The 17,944-nt window shown below is 39.9% G+C and overlaps 2 long non-coding RNA genes across 2 annotated transcripts in view; one reads left to right on the forward strand and one right to left on the reverse strand.

Annotated features, from left to right (window-relative positions):
• Positions 1-8: 8 nt before the first annotated feature.
• Positions 9-15,313, forward strand: LOC116183250 (uncharacterized). Its single transcript, XR_004147835.3, has 2 exons — positions 9-288; positions 15,013-15,313. It is a non-coding gene; the product is annotated as an uncharacterized LOC116183250 (long non-coding RNA).
• The window catches only part of LOC146768398 (uncharacterized), a 50,716-nt gene continuing 44,736 nt past the window's right edge, over positions 11,965-17,944 (reverse strand). Inside the window, exon 2 of the long non-coding RNA XR_014953439.1 lies at positions 11,965-16,287. This is a non-coding gene — a long non-coding RNA (uncharacterized LOC146768398). The remainder of the gene's footprint in view (positions 16,288-17,944) is intronic.

Consider the following 17,944-nt stretch of genomic DNA (forward strand, 5'->3'; position numbering starts at 1 on the left):
GCGGCGACAGGGAGGTGAGGCGGCAGCGGGCGTCCCCGGCGGGACGCTGCTCCTGAGCCTCCCTGCGTCCTCCTCGCCGTCCTCCGCAGCCCTCCCTAGCCCGGGGGGTTGGGTGTCTCCGCAGCTCCCGCTGCCCCTCTAGCTGGGCACAGGAGCGCTGTGCACCCAGCGGCACCCCGGGAGAGCAACTTCAACAAGGCGAAGGGCAAAGCCCGGCCACTGGGGAGGAACAATCCAGACGCCGGGACAGGTGGGGAACTACCTGACTGGAATGCAGTTTGGCATTGGGTGAGTGAGTCCCACCCACTCTGGGTCCTGGTGAGCATCAAGTTAGACATGAGCTAGCAGTGTGCCCTTGCCACAAAGAAGAATGATACCTTGGGCTGCATTAGGCAAAGCGATTCCAACAAGTCGAGGGAGGTGATCCTGCTCCTCTGCTCAGCACGGGTGAGGACACACCTGGGGTGCTCGGTTCAGATCTGGGCTGCTCCAGTACAGAGACGTGAACATACTGGAGAGAGTCCAACAAATGGTCATGACCATGGTTTAGGTGCTGGACCATCCCTTCCATGAGGAAAGGCTGAAAGATCTGGGACTGTTCAGCTGAGAAACAGGCAGGCTTGGGGATCTCACAAATAGCTGAAGGGAAAATGCAAAGAGGGTAAAGCCAGGCTCCTCTCCGTGGGGCCCAGTAACATGACCAGTGGTTATGGGCACAAATTGAAACACAGATTTTTTTGAACATCAGGAAACAATTTTTACTGTGAGAATGACTAAGCCCTGGCACAGGCTGCCCCAGGAGGTTGGGGAGTCTCCATCCATGAAGGTATTAATGTGAACACAGTCCTTGTTGTGGGCAGCCCTGCTTGAGCAGGGGATTTGAACAAGATGATGCCCAGAAGTTCCTTCCAACATCAGCCATTCTGTGAATCTGTGTTTACTCCTCACTACTGAGCACTGTGTCCCTTCTGTGGAGGAACAGAAACCCTCAGTGAGGATAAGAAAGCTATCAAATAAGGAAGGGATCCCACTTCTGCCCTTTCTGTCCTAAAGGGAGAAGTGTGGCATCAATTTCTACTGCAAATTATTCAAAAATGAAGGGTTTGAGGAAACTCTCTCCCCAAGATGAAGATGCCTCAGTTCAAGGTTATGAAAGGACTCCACATTCTCCTTTGAAAACAGCCGTGTATGGAACTAGAGAATATTCATTCTGTCAGGGGAAAAAAGGACAGAAGGGACCTCTGTTATAGAGATCTCTTCTAGGCAGTGGCCCAAAAACTTGCATCAGTGACAGGAAGGGAAACGGGAATGTAGTACTGGCAGTCTGCAATCCCTGACAGCAATCAGAAAAGGTAACAGAGGCAGTCAAATAGCATTGCTATAATGGTAAGAAGTGCCCTTTGCTTACCATCCTAGTCACTTAAAGTCAGTGACCAGACCTCCTTGAATTCTGGTATCCCAAGATGATAACATCTTGATCCTGTGCTGTTGATCCACAAGGTTTGATCTCAGTGTGAAGCTCGTTGTGCTTCAGTGATCCTCAACTCAGCAGAGTACCTGTGATTCCTGTGCAACACTGACAGGGGAGCAGAAATGATCATCAGTGTAAGTGTGAGATGAAAAAAGAAGGACTGAGATGAAACTTCATTAATGAAGCAAGAGAGTACTGGTTCATGAGCTGCATGCAAGGTGAAAAGAAAATAGGGCAAAAGAAGTGGAATTTACTGGGTTGGGATTTTTCAAGAGCAGAGAAGAAACACAGATTTCCTTCTGCAGTATCATCCTACCCAAATTACAAGATGGTGCAGTTTACTGAGGAAAAAAACCCAAACAGACATTTTTCATATATTGAGCACCTGACAACAGTACAAAGAGAAAACTCAGATATTTTTAACATGCATTTTAGTCACATAAGGTATCATGTTGTATATGCATACCCATCTCACATAGCCAACTGGCTTTATTAAGTTGTTAAGTTTTATAATCTACTCACTTCTAAAACACACACCAGCTGCTTCTATTAATGTAGAATCCTTTGAATCATTGTTCAACCACATGGGGAAAAAACAAACATCACCAAAAACTCTGGTCCATCTGACTGGAAATTCATTTTCTTCTAAAAAGGGAGTCTTATATTTTGGAAACAAACCAAATAGTCCTAGGAGGCTGGGTTCATTCCCTTAGTCCTTGAAATACAGTATTTCATTCATTCATATTCTCTATTAAGTCTTTTCCTGCAGTAACCTTCCTGTGGGATGTCTGTTCTAGAATTACATGCTTATGAGGTGCAACTCTATCATACCTGTGAGTTCCTGTCTTGCAATAAATACTTTTCATGGCTTTGCCATATATTTCTTGCCCTTCCTTTTAACCTTTCAATTCTTTCCATATTCCTCTGCAAAATTAGGCATAGCAGGTAAATCCTTGCTGAATAGTTGACATATCTTTATTCCCATATGTCTGCTGAGTAGTTTTTGTGCAAATATTCTGTTTCTTCCTTAGTATCTGTCAAGCATAGATTAGAGAATAAAAAGATTAAATTCCACTGAAGATTCCTGGGATTTCTTTAATGGTGAAGTATGTAAGTAACAAAAGAAGTCGCTTCTCCATAAGGAAATGGAGCACGGGACTGAGCCCTCATATTAAACTCCAGTGATAAATGTGAATAGTGACCTTACAAAAATGGATAAAGAATAATGTGGATATTGGCTTCTGCACAAACCAACTCATTCATTTATGGACCCAGCTTCAAATAAAAGGGCTGAAACAATCAGATGGAGATAGTGGCATGAGCTAAGATTTGTTCAAAATCAGTGGGATTTTACCTCCTTTAATAATGCAAGTGTAAAATTATTTGTGTATAAGCTCCCAATAGTTGAATTTACAATGAAAATATACTAAATATATAACTATAATACATCTAAATGCACACTTTATTCTGCAAAAGTTCATTACCCATGATGTTTGCCACATTGGCTCAACACACTGAAAAATCTAGACATATATAGTTATGGCCCCCAAGCTAATATTAAATCGTTGAGCAAAAAGTAGAAGAAGCTCAGCCAACATGAACTTCATAAGTGACATAACACCTCATCAACAGAAGCGGGAGCAAGAGATCTCTCTCCTGAATCCTGGTTCACCCTTTCATTCTGTGGAACATGCTGACTTCTTGTTTAACTGGGATTAATGATCACAGCCTTTGATAGTACCAGGAATAAAAAGCTCAGGCACAGATCCAGGGCTTAATAGTTCCTCTTTGAACTCACACAACAGTAGTTCAGAAGCAGTGTAGTCTCTGACATTCCTTTTGTCAAACAAGAAATGGCATTTTGAAACATGGTTAGAATAATACGTAATCCTGGTGAGATACCAAGCAACTATTCTTCTGTTTTCTATATCTAGATATTATTTTTTGTTCTACATTGTTTTTTTCTTTTTTCAGAAAACACATCTTCCCCAAACACCTTTAAAGGTATATACTAGGAAAAGTGGGTCTGAACCAATATTCACCATCTGAATGCTGAAAAATTTGTATGCGACAATTCTCATTAATGACTAGCAACATTTTTTTTAAAAGTTATATGTCCACAACTTTACTTACTGCTTTCATCATTCTGAAAAGGTGGAGTCCAGTGCAGAGAACTGTACAGATTACTGAGAAATCTATAGGAAAAAAGAAAAGCAGAATTATATACAAGTTATTTTAGACTGTGCATTCCTACCTGCATGATTCTTTGCAACCACAGAACTGACAGTTATTTCCTTGGTGCAAGGGATGAGAAATTCAGACTCTGGGATGATAATATTTCCTGTATTATCCACTTTTTTCTTTATTATGTTGCTGCCAACATACAGTAGGTGAGAGCATGCAGGATTTAATATTTTGATAAGGAGGGAATTGTTTTATGGCATATTAGAGCATTCCATTTGGGGTAATTTAGAGTCTATTTATGCTTCTGCAAGCCAGATCTCTGTTCTTGCCAAGGTGTCCTGAAAGAAAAGGCCTTGTCCATACAGCAAGGCAGCTGAAGGGACCTGAAGCATCTAGTTTTTCCAGTAAATAGGGCTTCCTATATTTCTTCCTGTGTTGACTATGAGGTTGAGCAGCAAATATCCACCACGTGGTCTTGTTTCTATCTTTATTTCATGCCAGATTACACTCTCAAAGAACATGAATTCTTTTCCAAGTTTAGAAGTGTAAGCACAGAGTTTCTGCATTTAAACTTTAAAGCACAAGCTTTTATGTACCAATACCAAAAATCTCTCTGCACATATTAAAAGGAACTAGTTCATTAGAAGGAATAATATTCCAGTATTTCTGGAATTATAATATTTGCCTATTTTTATTTTCCTCATCTGTGGTAATGCATTACAGAACGGAAAATTTGGTTAGGTAGTTCAAACAGTCCAAGATGAAAAGGTAAAAGGAGACTATTTCCAATAAAGAGGCCATTTATAGCAAAAATAAACCCTTCACAGTGAAAGACACTGTATCTTTGCAAGTCAGGTTTACATTGGCAAATGCCATTCTGCAAACATTGCAAAAATATGTCAGCTTGAATCCCAATTTCCCTTTACATCTACACCAAAGGGTGGTTTCCATGGCCTTGTTTGTTTTTATGGTCTGTAAGTGTAAATTTGTGCTTCATGGTTTTGCCAGCTAATAGGACAGCAGTCTATCCCATTAGACTATTAGAAACACACTTCACATGTTTCACTTCACAATATGCATGGTTTGGGTGGGGAATTTAAACATCAACATACTGATATGCAAGTATGTACAGACATTTTTCTACAGTATAGTTACAAAACTTTTACATGCATAATTATACCCACAAATCTATGGGTATAATTGGTGTGTATTCTCACAGTGTTCAAATGTGTAAAACAGGACTATTATGGCTGCCCATGAAAATTTAGACATACAGCTTGAGGACATTAAAACTACAGGGGAATAGTGTCAAGCTTTTTAAAGAAAAAACAAGTAATAGGAAGTCATTTTTAAGGACTGAAAATACTACCAACAAAAAGGAACAGAAGAAATAATAATAAAGTACAGTGTATTTTAGGGCACACAAAAAAATTTAGAGAGTAATCTATGTAGTCTGCTGGAGCATTTCCTTTCCCTAAAAAGATCTAGCCCTGGGGGAAAAAAAATGTGTAAATAATTACAAGAAATTGTAGATACAATAGGAATTACTGATGAAGCAAAATAAGCACAAAAGTAGTGAATTCCTGAAGACAACAGAAGACTAGAAGGGAAGTGAGATTTTTTTCTGCTACTGGCCTAAAAGGAAAGCGCAGTTAAAGGATGAAATAAGATGTCTCTGAAACACAGAATGCAAATTATAATCAAGGGCCCTGACATGGCAAAATTCCTATTTCTTTATTTCTTTAGGAAGGAAGCAAAACTAATGATACACCCAGGTGCAAACTAAAGGAACAAGATGGGAAGCTCAGGGGGGAAATCTGCAATAAGGAGATGATAAATATGTATTTACCTAGCTGTAATAATTTCAGATCTTTAACATTATATGAGATTCTTGAAGAATTATGAATTTCATCTAATAGCTATTGAAAAGGAGTGGCTCTTTGTCAGTGGAACTGATAGATGTTAAATCCACCACTTGAAAATTAAATGTTTAAAAGAGAAGCACTGAATCAGGGAAAGATATAATACCTTCTACAGTTTAAAATAAAAGGAGAGGATGAGCTAAATAATGGGCTTGATCATTTTTTCACTAGAAGAGCTCAAGCAGGTGTTGGCTTACAGGTGTTGGCTTTTCAGCTGGGAAGCTTGTGAGAAAGAGGAAGCACTGATCAGCATGAAGTGACAAGGAGATAACAACATATTTGAGTCTGTAAAATGATGGTGAAAGGAGTGTCAGTTCATCATTCATTCGACTAAGTTTCACTTATCAATGTGCCAACATCCATAGCTGGCAGAGTGCTCATGTGCCCTGTTTTGGAAAAGCTATGAAATTGTACATTCAGAGCATAATCTTCTTCCCATATCACAAGTTATTACTCATGTATTAAGTTAATTATTTGGCTATCAATAAATATTAATTTGTGTTTAGTCACAGCACATTTTTCAGAAATGCCTGTCCTGAAGACATCAAGACATGAAGAACTCATTACTTTGAGAGCTCATTCCAGTGGTTAATCTCTTTCAGTGTTAATTAATGGGTATTCAATTCAAATTTGAAGTTTTCTGGCATTAACTCTGAGACTCTGTTTCATGTTATGCTTGTTTGCCTTGACAGAAAAGCCTTTATTGCTTTGTGTTGCTCTCTAATGTACTCACCTGTGTTAGTCCCATCACCTCTGTGAGGTTTAAACAAAAGAAGCTCATTAACACTTACTAGAGGGTTAAGACCAAGATATCTTGGGTTTAGCTTTTTTCTGCACATTTTCCCATTTTCTACATTAAAAATACAGACACTAGAATTCTCCTGAGTAGGTCTTGTTTTACATCTATGTTCTCATTTCTTTTTTATTTGCACATTTAAGATTCACATTAGTCTTTTTTTGCAGTTGAATCAAATATTGGCTCTCTTGTTTGTTGTGATTTAGTATAAACATTAAATCCTCTTTGTGAATCAGGATATCCAGTCACCAGTCTACAGAATATGGACACAGACTGCATTATCATTTTACATTTTGTTGACCTAAAATGCCATTCATTTGAATGAGCCCTAGTCTTTCTTTTTAATCAGTATCTCATACATTATTAAATCGTATGCCTCAACAAATCTGTTATCTCATTATAGGTTTCTTTGACAAGACACACTTCTAGTAAAACTATTGTCTCTAGCATTAGTCCTCTACATCAAGTTTATATAACTCTAGTCCCATATCGTTTGTACTTTTCCTGCAACTTTTGTCAAACCTGAGAGTAATTACCTAAATTATCTCATTTTTGTTTTTTCTTTAATATTTGCATAATGCTAACATTATTAATGACTTACAACATTTTCCTGTATTTGTTAAACATTTACACAGCAGACTGAGGATCTGTTCAGCCAGTTTTTGTAAAACCCCAGACTTCTGTGAGAACCTGGTATGTACCCATATAGGTACATACATTTAAATCAGATTTCATGTTATTGCATATAGCCACGTAGTTATTAATAAAATGAGAAATTCTTTAACCTCTCATGATGTAAGCAGATCAGACGCCTCCCCAAAAATATAACCCCTAAAAGTTTTATGAATATTTTTTCTCTTTATCACCATCAAAAAATGCAGTCTTAGCCAGTAATGACTTAGTGTCTTCTCTAATTAATGTAGTTTAAAAATTCACAAATTTGTGTGAAACATGGTTATTGATTTTTCTTGAAGTGTACATCAATATTTTTATAGCCTGAAATTTCTACTACATATCAATATTTCTTTAGTCTTTTTCTCCTTACTTCTACTAATTTTTTTTCTATTTACCACTGAGTCAGAACTAGATTCTAAGTCCGGTTGCTCTAATTTTGGTTACAGAGATGTGTCATATTTTATAGTCAGTAGAGAGCTCCCTATTTTCATTGATTTTTTTTCTACTTTTTTCCTTTTAAGTAATGCTGCTTGTAATCTTAGTGACAGATAACAAACCGTGTGATTTCAATGTATATACAGCAGGAAACAAAAGATATGGAAAGCAGTTTGCAGTTTCAAAGTCCAGTGGCCAACTGCAGATAATAATTAGGAAGGAACAAGTACTTAAAAGGGGAGCAGACAGTACATGACAGGCAGTGTGTCACTGCAATGCTGCCAAAGAGGCTCTTAGCTCACATCCTCAGTCTGGCAATTCAAAACTGATCAATTGGAACCTTGGAAGAGGAGGTATTTCCATTCAGATTTATATTTTACCAATCATTAATCATGTGTCATGTAGCTAGCTAGGAAAAAGCAACTGATTTTGTTCTAATTTAAATGTTTTGCACAGCAACACTGAACACTGATTTCCTGAATTAGTATTCTTCCAGGGTGATAATACTATCAAAAATATTATAATATTTGGCTCAGATTAGATGTGTGGTAAAAAGAACCACAGCCTCAAAAAATTGGGATCTTACACAGACACAGAAATGTTCATATTCAGAAATGAAAAGGAACTGGTAACTTTCCAAGCTGCTGAACAACTTCAAACAGCTACCATTAAAAATAAAATTACTTTCCCATACTGAATATGAAATATTTTCTAAAAATGCTCCAGATTTCTGTGCAATAATTTAGAGCCATGCAGTAGCTCTAATGTTTTATCGATGTTCTACAATGCATCTGTGTACTTCAGTTTTGTATTAAAAGGGCAGGGGGGAAGCATCAGAGAAGACTTCTTCACTAAAAAGAAGAGTTTGATATCAGACTTTTTATTCTTGTGATTAGATTTTGTATTACTGTCTGCGCCCTCCTGCTTAAGAATCTGAAAACACATTTTCTGGTTTATATTGAAACACAGGAGTCTTGAATATCTCTTCAGCTGCTTCCTAATGTTTGTTTCACAGGAAGGGAGTTAGTTCGTAGCGTAGTGTGCTTTGTTGTATCTGCATCTGCAAAGCAGATAAGCTCAGCCTCTCTTCATCTGAAAAGGGAGCAGAGGAGTAGCACCAGGAGACAGTGGAATACTTCAGGACATTGTGAAGATTTCAGGCAACTTCCTGACAACTTCCAGGTGAGCAGAAAAGGTCCTCTGCAACTTATATTCTTGTGCTGCTTCCCAAACTGCTAATTTTGACATGAAAACTCTGCCTTGTGTATGTTAACATACATTTTAGTGCTGGGTATTCCCTGCAGAAGATGGCTCTTCACCAGCTGTTCACTGCGACACATGTGGACTGGTGTCATATGGAAGGGGCAAGCAGGACTTTTTCCTGAAAACCTGATGCTGATATTTGGCTACTTATGTACTTTGATTACACTACAGTTCTTTCCATAGAGACCTTATCACATGAAAGGGCAGGCTCCTCATGAGTCCCGGCACGTTTCTTGCTTTGGCAGATCCCTCCTTAGAATTCAGGGAGGCAGAAGATACTTTTCAGGTCACAAACATCATTTATGGCTTCTTGGGAGTTTTCCTGGACTGTCTACACTAGCACTTATTAGATGGCCTGCTGCAGTAGGACTAATGGCACTAAATCAAAGCACTGACAAAGCTTCTAAAGTACAATTCTTCTGCGTACTTCCTGTGAGCACTTTCTCTCCTACCCTCTTTTACCATCTCTGTTCAGGGCTGAGCTTTTGGCACAGTCATTAACATGCAGCTTTGTCAAGTTGTGACTTGCTTAGCAAAAGTGTGGAAATACAGGATTAAAAGCTTGTTTATCACAGAACTTGTTTGCTAGCATAGGGCATCAAAGCAAGTTGTTCCGTGGCAGTGTCACGGGGAAAGTGAAATCCATGCCAGACAATGCAGTGCATCAAGCCCAGGAAGCTGAAGGCATTTTTCTTGTAAACTTCTCCTTTCATAGTCAAAATCCCAGACGCTGCAAAATCCCTGCAGTGTGGTGTTTTAAATGAGGTACAGCAAGAGAGGCAAAAAAAAGTGGGCATGCTCTGCTAATGAGGGCAAATTGTGCCAGCTCTCTACAAAGAATAGTGTATTTCCACCCACATCAAACCTGATGGAAGTGGAAAGAGAGGAGAGAGATGCTATAGTGCTGTTTATTCTTTTCTGCTCACCTCAGTCTGGAATCTTGTTGAGACCATGGATCATATCGTATCTGATCTTGCCCCCATTAAAAAAGGACACTATTTTGTGTGGATGTTGGATTGCCTAAGGAAGAAAATGGCAGTAGTCAGATCCTCACCACACACCCAAACATAGTATAGCTCTCAGATATTGCTGCTGGCTTTAACAGTAATAATATGATTGACAGCAATCACTTTGTGGCCTTCATTAGATTCATGAGTCTGGCTGTTGTAAATTGTAATATTTTACTGCTACTATTCAGGGTATTTATATGCAGTTTCAGACAGTGCTGCAGTATATGAAGAGCATCCATTTGGAGGTTTCCAGTTTATAACAAATTTTGTTGTTTATATAGCATTCAAATATGCTAGACATTTTTTCTAGTATTAGGCATTTTTTTCTTAAGTGCTTTCTGTGGTAACTTAATAAATCATTACTCATATCCTCATGTTTAAATTATATTCCCATATACAGTGCATCCATCAGAGTTGATGAGAGTGCAACAGTGCATGCTCTAACTTCCAAAGAGCTGGCATCTCACACCCTCATTAGCAGGAACATATCTAGAAGTTATAAATGCATTCTAAAGATCCAAACAGCACAGCTCTCTGTGACTTATTCACTTCCTGCTTTCCTTCAAAAGGAGCTGAAAGAGGCACTCTGCACCTGTCTTCTCCTTGTGCTGACATCTGTTTTTAAATGAGAAAGGAGGCAATGAAATGTTAAGCTGAAGGGACTTCCTTTACTTATGATTGCAAAGATTCTCGTCTTGAAGAATGAGTTCAATTCCAGTGCCTTTCACCTTCCTTGCTATACAGGGAGACAAAGAGACCATTCATAGACATAACACATGTGACATTGGGGCAGTCTAATGGCATTAGAACAGTTCAGTGAAACATTAATGAATTTACAGTGATGACAGCACAACAGTGCCAGAATCTGCTTTGTGCTGAGTGGTTTTAATAAGTAACCTCAAACACAAAAAAACAGTCAGGACTAAAATCTTTCATTTTCTGACAAAATATAATCAACTGTTTTTCTTTTTAAACCAGTAACAATTCCCTTGGTGTTTCTCCCACTCCATGTAATTTCTCAGGTTCTTCTCTCCAAGCTCAGATAAGACTACAGTTTTTCCAAGTATCTGATGGTTCAAATATATTTTTGCCCCTAATCTCCTGTGCTTCATACTGCTTGCTCAACAGCTGCTTGGACTGAGATATAGAAAAAAACTTGCACAGTAAAATAGATGATATAATCTTGCCTATAGCACTATACCTTTAATCCAACCTTACATTCACATCCTTTTCTTCACCATTATACCTCCTTGCTGTCACATATTTGTGCTTACTTAAGTATTTGAGAGAGGTGGATATGTAAGGTGTTAAGTTAGATGTCAGCAAGGTTCTTGAGATGAGGAAAGATGTGAGCATTGGCTATTTACACAAGATGTTATCCTGCCTCACTGACATCAGAAAGGTTATTGCCATTGACTTAAATTAGCATGGTGACAGAGACAGAAATCTCTGCTAGACTGTCCATTTCCAGAATCCTGAAGAGAAAGGTGTTGGGCATGAGGAGATAAATGTGTGGGAGCTTCTCTTCACAATCTACCCAGAACAGAGGTCATCTTTTAACATCCACAAAATTATTCACAAGATTAGTAATTTCACTGTAGATATCCCCCTGTAAGGAGAACTATGAGTCTGTACTTCAAGCAAAGTAGTCCCAGAGTTCTGTGGTTTTAAATCTATCCTATTATATTTCTCTGAAGAAATAGGTGTTCTTCCAAATGCTATAAAGATACATATTATAAATTACATTGTCCTTTCCAAGGAAAATGGGTAATGAAACAGACAAGGAAGAGGACAAAGAGGGAAATAAGTATCTATGTTTTCAGGGATCTGCTAAACCCAACTGAAGCTAATTTCAATTGCTTAGAGAAAGGGAGGCTGGGGTGGAGAAATATGCACTACAGTCTGAAGTGTTCACACAGAACAGGTAAATACAATTAAGTTTGCCTTCCTTCAGTGGAATATCAGTAAAACATGCAGTGTGGGGTGCAGTGTAGACCAGCTAATTGAATAGATACCCAAAGGTCTGGAGAGACTGTGATCTGTACCCAAGACAGCAAGAGCAAAGGCAGCTTTCATAGCAGGCAGAGTTCATTAGTAGAGCAGTAAGATGTGACACTGCACTCCAGACACACTGGAGCAGTTTTCTTACAGAAAATGTGACTCTAAGGACATTGCCATGAGAGAGGGACCACAGAAGCAATGCAGAGCAGAAGTGCATCCACAGAGGTTTATTTACTCCCCTGTTTGCTTGTCAATTGATTTCAATGGGAGTTCTCATGTCAGCAGGGATTCCTGGAAGAAGCCAAATCTACCCTCTTTCTATCAGAAATGCTTTGAGAATCAGATTTACAAAAATGTATTATATAGGATTGATTGCCTTCATTAGCCTCATTTCAGTAATATTATTAGATATAAATCACAAGACAATTTCTTATGGAATTACATTCTTATTAATATCACATCTTCATACCCCCACCAGTTATCATCATTTATATATTCATCTTTCATATATTGGAAATCCCAATAAAATTAGCTAACTGGACACTAATAGCATGGCTGTATCTTTCACTCTCCCATATGTTCTGTTATCTTGTTTCTATCTTACTTTCTTTTTTATTGGGTTGTTTCTGAGGTTTTTTTTTTTAGTTGTCAAATTGTATTGCAGAGTGCTTTTCTGGTCTTTACAATGTCTCATGCATTAAAAATGCATTAAAGAAGATATCACCTACCTCAATTTGCTTTAAAATGTCTTTTCTTCATAGCTATTGAAAATAAGACTCATGAAAGTATTAATCCTAAACAGAGTAAGTGATCTAGGCCAAAATTTTCTAGTAAAAGGATGATGTGAAAACAAAAAAAGTATAGCTTTCTTCTTATTCTTGGTGTTCAAAACAATTCATTGTTGATAATAATCATACCAATAAGAGGAGCTTGGAGAGAAAATAAAATCACTTCATCTAATTCAAACTCGGGGAGAAAATCAGTTTTCCTAAACAATGAAAAAGCTGCTTTCCAAAGTGGTTTTATCTCTATGGAACTGCTACAGAAGTCATGCTGTTACATACTCCTTCTCTTCAGTATATAGAAGGCTGGGGGAGATACTTTTTTCACACATATTCCCAGGCCTGCTCTATTCCCTTTGTGCTTTGTGAGATCAGCACAAAAGGTCTAGAAAGTAGGCTGGAAAAATCAGCTGCAGCCTCTCCTTGAGAGAAGGGCTCCCCAGGTGCCTCAATGCCAGCAGAAACAGCTGTTCCCCACCAGCAGCTCGATCCTGCTCTCTGGCAGGCTGACAGACCAAGGTCATCATGCTGACTGTGATCCCAACCTGGCCATGGGAAAGCCCAGCCTCTAGGGAATGCAGCTGGTGAGGAGCAGCAAAGCATCTCCCATCTATCCCAAAATCAGGTGCCAAAAGGTCCCTGCTGTCTCCCTGCATGTCCGGATCCTACATGCACTTATACCCTGCAGGTTTACACATTAATTTTTTCTAACAGGACTTATCAGCAGCAGAAGAGCATGATTGCATCCAGACAATGACATGGGGCTTCCTACAGAGCCAAACTTTCTGGTTTATTATATAAGCAATAATTTCACCGAATAGCTGAGACTGGAAAGCCCCTCTAGAAACCAACTAAGCCAAACCTCCTGCTCAAAGCAGGGTCAACTTAAAGCAGATTTTCAAGGCCACATCTCATTGGGTTTTGAATATCTTTAAGGATGGAGAATCCATCACCTCTCTGGGAAACCTATGCCAGTGTTTAACTACTCTCACAGAAATCACTGTTTTTCTTATGTTTAAATGGAATTTCCTGTGTTTCATTTGCTCCATTGACTCTTGTCCTGTCATTAGGCACCACTGAAAAGATCCTGACTCTATCCTTTTCAATAACCTCCTTCAGGTATTTATTCACCCTGATGAGATCCCCACTGGGCATCCTTATCTCATGGCTCAATCACCCCAATTATCTCACTGTCTCAGCCTTTCCTGTTAGGGAAGGCACTCCAGTTCCTTAACCATTTTTTTGGCCCTGCACTGGACTCCCTCCAGTAGTTCAACATCTCTCTTGCCTTGAACAGCCCAGAACAGGACCCAGAACTCCAGGTTTGGACACAACAGCATTGAGTAAAGGGGCAGGATCACCTTCCTTGACCTGCTGGCAACTCTCTTCCCAATGAAGCCCAGAAGGTCCTCAAGCTGCTTTTCAGCTGGTTGACCCCAGCTTTTACAGGTACCTGCAGTTCTATGGGTTCCTTTGACTTAGCATTTCCCTTTTTTGACCTTCAAGATGTTTTCGTCAGCATGTTTCTCCAGTCACAAACATGTGGTATAGCAGCTACTCATTACAGTTTTCTATCATGTAAACTTGCTGAGGAAGCACTCTGTCCCACGCTCCAGCTATCTTATGAAGATGTTAAACACTTTTGGCCCCAATATCAATCTCCAGTGTACACCTCTGGTGAGTGGCCTCCAGGTGAATTTGTGTGGCTGATCATAGTCCTTTCAGCTTGGCAGTTCAGGCAATTTTCAGTCCAACTCAGTCCCAGTATCTAGTCTGTACATCACTGACTTACCAGGAAGGATGTTACAGCCACCAGTGTGAAAAACCCTGCTAAACTCAAGATAACATACACTGCTCCAACTGATGTGTAGGTTCTTCTTGAAGAAAAGAGTGACACTGGCTTTTTCCAATCCTCAGGACCCTTCCCTGATGGCAAATCAAGAAATGTCTTGCAGTGACATTAGGACCCTCAGCACTTGTTGTTGCATCCCATCAGTTTGACTTGTGCTCATTCGAGTTGTGTAAAGGCCCCTAATCTGGTTGCTCTCCAACAATAGCAATTCTTGCTTATTCCAGAGGTTTCCATGTCTTTTAGGGACACAGGGAGATCCCAGAGATCCCTGAAGGTTGGTTTTATCAATAGAGACCAATGAGAAAAGCGCACTGATCTTTTCTGTGTCCCCTGTCACCAGGTGGTCTGCCCTGTTCAGCAGTTGGTCAACATTTTGCCCAGACTGCCTTTTGCTGATGATGTACCTGTAGAAACCTCCCTTTTTGCCCTTCGCGGCCATAGCTAGATTCAAACCCAAGTAGTCTTTGACTTTGCTAACCTGATCCCTGCATGCTTGGTCAGTGTCTCTATATTCCTCCCATATCACCTAACTACTTCCACCTCTTTAATGTTACTTTTTTACCTTTGAGCTTACTGTTCATCCATTCAGACCTCCTCCCACCTATGTTTTACTTTCTGCAGGTGGAGATCAACAGCTCTTGAGTCAAGAAGAGCTGATCCTTGAAATCAGTCTGCCCTCCTGAACTCCTCCTCTCTTCTGCAAGAGGGTGTCACATGGGATTCTTCCAAGCAGTTCCCATTGTTTGCTTTCCTGATGTCCAGGGTTATTAAATTGCTATCTTCTCTCAGGATCCTGAGTTCCATCTGCTCCTGGCATTCACACTCAGGGGTCTATGCTGGGGCCAGTTCTGTTCAATATTTTTACTGGTGACATGGATGAGGGTGTTGAGTCTATCATCAGTAAATTTGCAGATGATACTAAGTTGGGAGTGTGTGTCGATCTGTTGGTGGTTAGGAGGCTCTGCAGAAAGACCTGGAATGGTTGGATAGATGGGCAGAGTTCAGTAAGATGAAGTTTAAGATGAAGTTTAACAAGTCCAACTGCCAAGTCCCACACAAAATCCTCTGCAGCGTTACAGCCTGGGCATGGTGTGGCTGGACAGTGCCCAGGTGGAAAAGGACCCAGGGGTACTGGTTGACAGCAAGCTGAACATGAGCCAGCAGTGTGCCCTGGTGACCAAGAAGGCCAACAGCATTCTGGTCTGTATCAGGAATAGTGTGGCCAGCAGGAGCAGGGAGGTCATTCTCCCCCCATACTCAGCACTGGTGAGGCCACACTCTGAGTGCTGTGTCCAGTTCTGGTCCCTCAGTTTGGGAAGGAGGTTGAGATGCTTGAGCACATCCAGAGGAGGCAACGAGGCTGGTGAGGGGCTTGGAACACAAGCTCTGTGAGGAACCACTGAGGGAGCTGGGATTGTTTAGCCTGGAGAAAAGGAGACTCAAAGGTGACCTTATCACTCTCTACAACTCCCTGAAAGGTGGTTGCAGTCAGGTGGGGGTTGGTCTTTTTCTCCAGGCAGCAGCTGACAGAACCAGAGGACACAGTCTGAAGCTGTGGCAAGGGAAATATAAGTTGAATATTAGGAAAAAGTTTTTTTACTGAAAGAGTGAAAAAGTACTGGAATTGTCTGCCCAGGGAGGTGGTGGAGTCACCATCCCTGTATGTGTTTATAAAAAGGTTGGATGTGGCACTCAGTGCCATGGTCTTCTTGAAGTATTGGGGCATGGGTTGGACTCAATGATCTTGAAGGTCCCTTCCAACTTAGTGATTCTGTGATTCTCAACCAGTTCTCCTTTTGTGAAAATCAGATCTGCAGAGTGCCGCATCCCCGCCCCAGATCATATAAAACCGCAACTCCACAGCAGAGCATCTCTTCTCTTCACCTCCTCAGGCACCTGTAACAGAAATATTACTATTATTAATAATAATAATTTTGTAATATTATTTTTGCATTACTGTCTACCAATGCACTCTAGAGGCCTCTTGGATTGCTTTTGTCTAGCTGTGTCCAGCCATTGCAGCACTCCAGCCATGTCAGTAATTTTCTCTTAATCAGAGATTTCAAAAATCAGGCTCCATCTGCTGAAAAATTCAAAGGTGAGAATTATCCCTTTTTTTCTTTTCCAAACAATTGGCAACAAACAGAAAGTCCATTTCTCAGTACCATTGCAAAGCACGTGTGTTATGGTCAAATATATCCTATGCTACTGTTGGTTTTGTAACAAAGAAATGTTTCTATCAAAAGGTTCTTATCACCAAAATTAAACACAATTGATAAACAGCTTGCTAATATTTTTCTGTGAGCCAGTTTTTAAATGGGTCACATTGTTCTTTTCTTTGCTAGCAACCTAAAATAGAAGTTATTATATCAACAGTGGTTTGCACATAATAAAACACTATCTGAAATTTAGTTCAGTAATGTTTTCACTTGAAAATTAAGGCTCAAGTAATATTGTTATGGTAAATTATCATAGTCTACTCTTTATTTTTCTATTTAGAAGCTATATTCTTGATAGTAAAAATTGCAGTCCAAGTTCTGAACAGAGAAAATGATCTTTTGGTACTGGCAATAAGAAAAATAAACACTCATGTTGAGAATATAACATTATTGAGACTTCTTTTCTCTTCATAGGCCAAATTCTCTGCTGGCATATTTGATGCAATTCCACAGACTCCACTGGGACTTCAATTTTTGTTACAGAAAACATAGGACATTTTTTATAATTGTTATAATTTTGTAAAAATAAGGATAAAATTTAAATAGAAGCATTGACAGCATTTTCTTTCACAGATCTCGGATTTGAGAGGCTATTTATGAATATCAAACTGTGGTCCATTTCTCCCTGGAGTATCTCGCAGATGTGCAGCTGCACAGCTGCAGCTCTTCAACACCAAGGGTTGAGCTGTCCCCAGCCACCAGTAAAAAGCCAGGCACATGCAGGCCACACAAGGCACACAGAGCCATCCAAGAGTCACCACCACCTCCAGGGGAGGGGTTTGTTATGCTCACTATGGAACATTCTGAGAAAATGAAAATTCAGATGTGCACAGGGTGCAAGCTAAGCAGCTTGCCCAGCTCAGATTTGTGCATCACATAAGTGCTGGTGAGGATTGTGCACAGGCAATGCCACGTGAGGCTGCAGAGAATTCCTTCTCAGAGAATGGATTTCCACACTACTATGTAAGCAGCTTCTGTTCCCACTCAGCCCTCAGTACAGAATTAAAGGGCAACTGAGGGCTCCACTTCGGTGGCTGAAGTTAGACTAAAATGGTCAAAGCCATTTGCAACAATGAAAAGCATAATGAGGGAAAATAAAGAAGTCTTTCTACCACCTGCTGAGGAGATGGGAAGTGCAGGAGAAAACACACTCAAGTACAAGGTCCTGACTATTTCTGGCACCATGTGTTAAACTCTTTGGGGATTCTTCAGAGAGGTGAACTTCACTTGCACTGAGATCAATGAAAACCTGTGCATTCAATCTGTTTCTCATAAAAAAAAATAACTCTGAGTCTCTCCAGTGTGCAAGTCAGAACTGTCTGAAAGTCACAGGG

The sequence above is a fragment of the Lonchura striata genome, chromosome 2, assembly GCF_050655825.1.
Source record: "Lonchura striata isolate lonStrDom1 chromosome 2, ASM5065582v1, whole genome shotgun sequence".
NCBI lineage: Eukaryota > Metazoa > Chordata > Aves > Passeriformes > Estrildidae > Lonchura > Lonchura striata.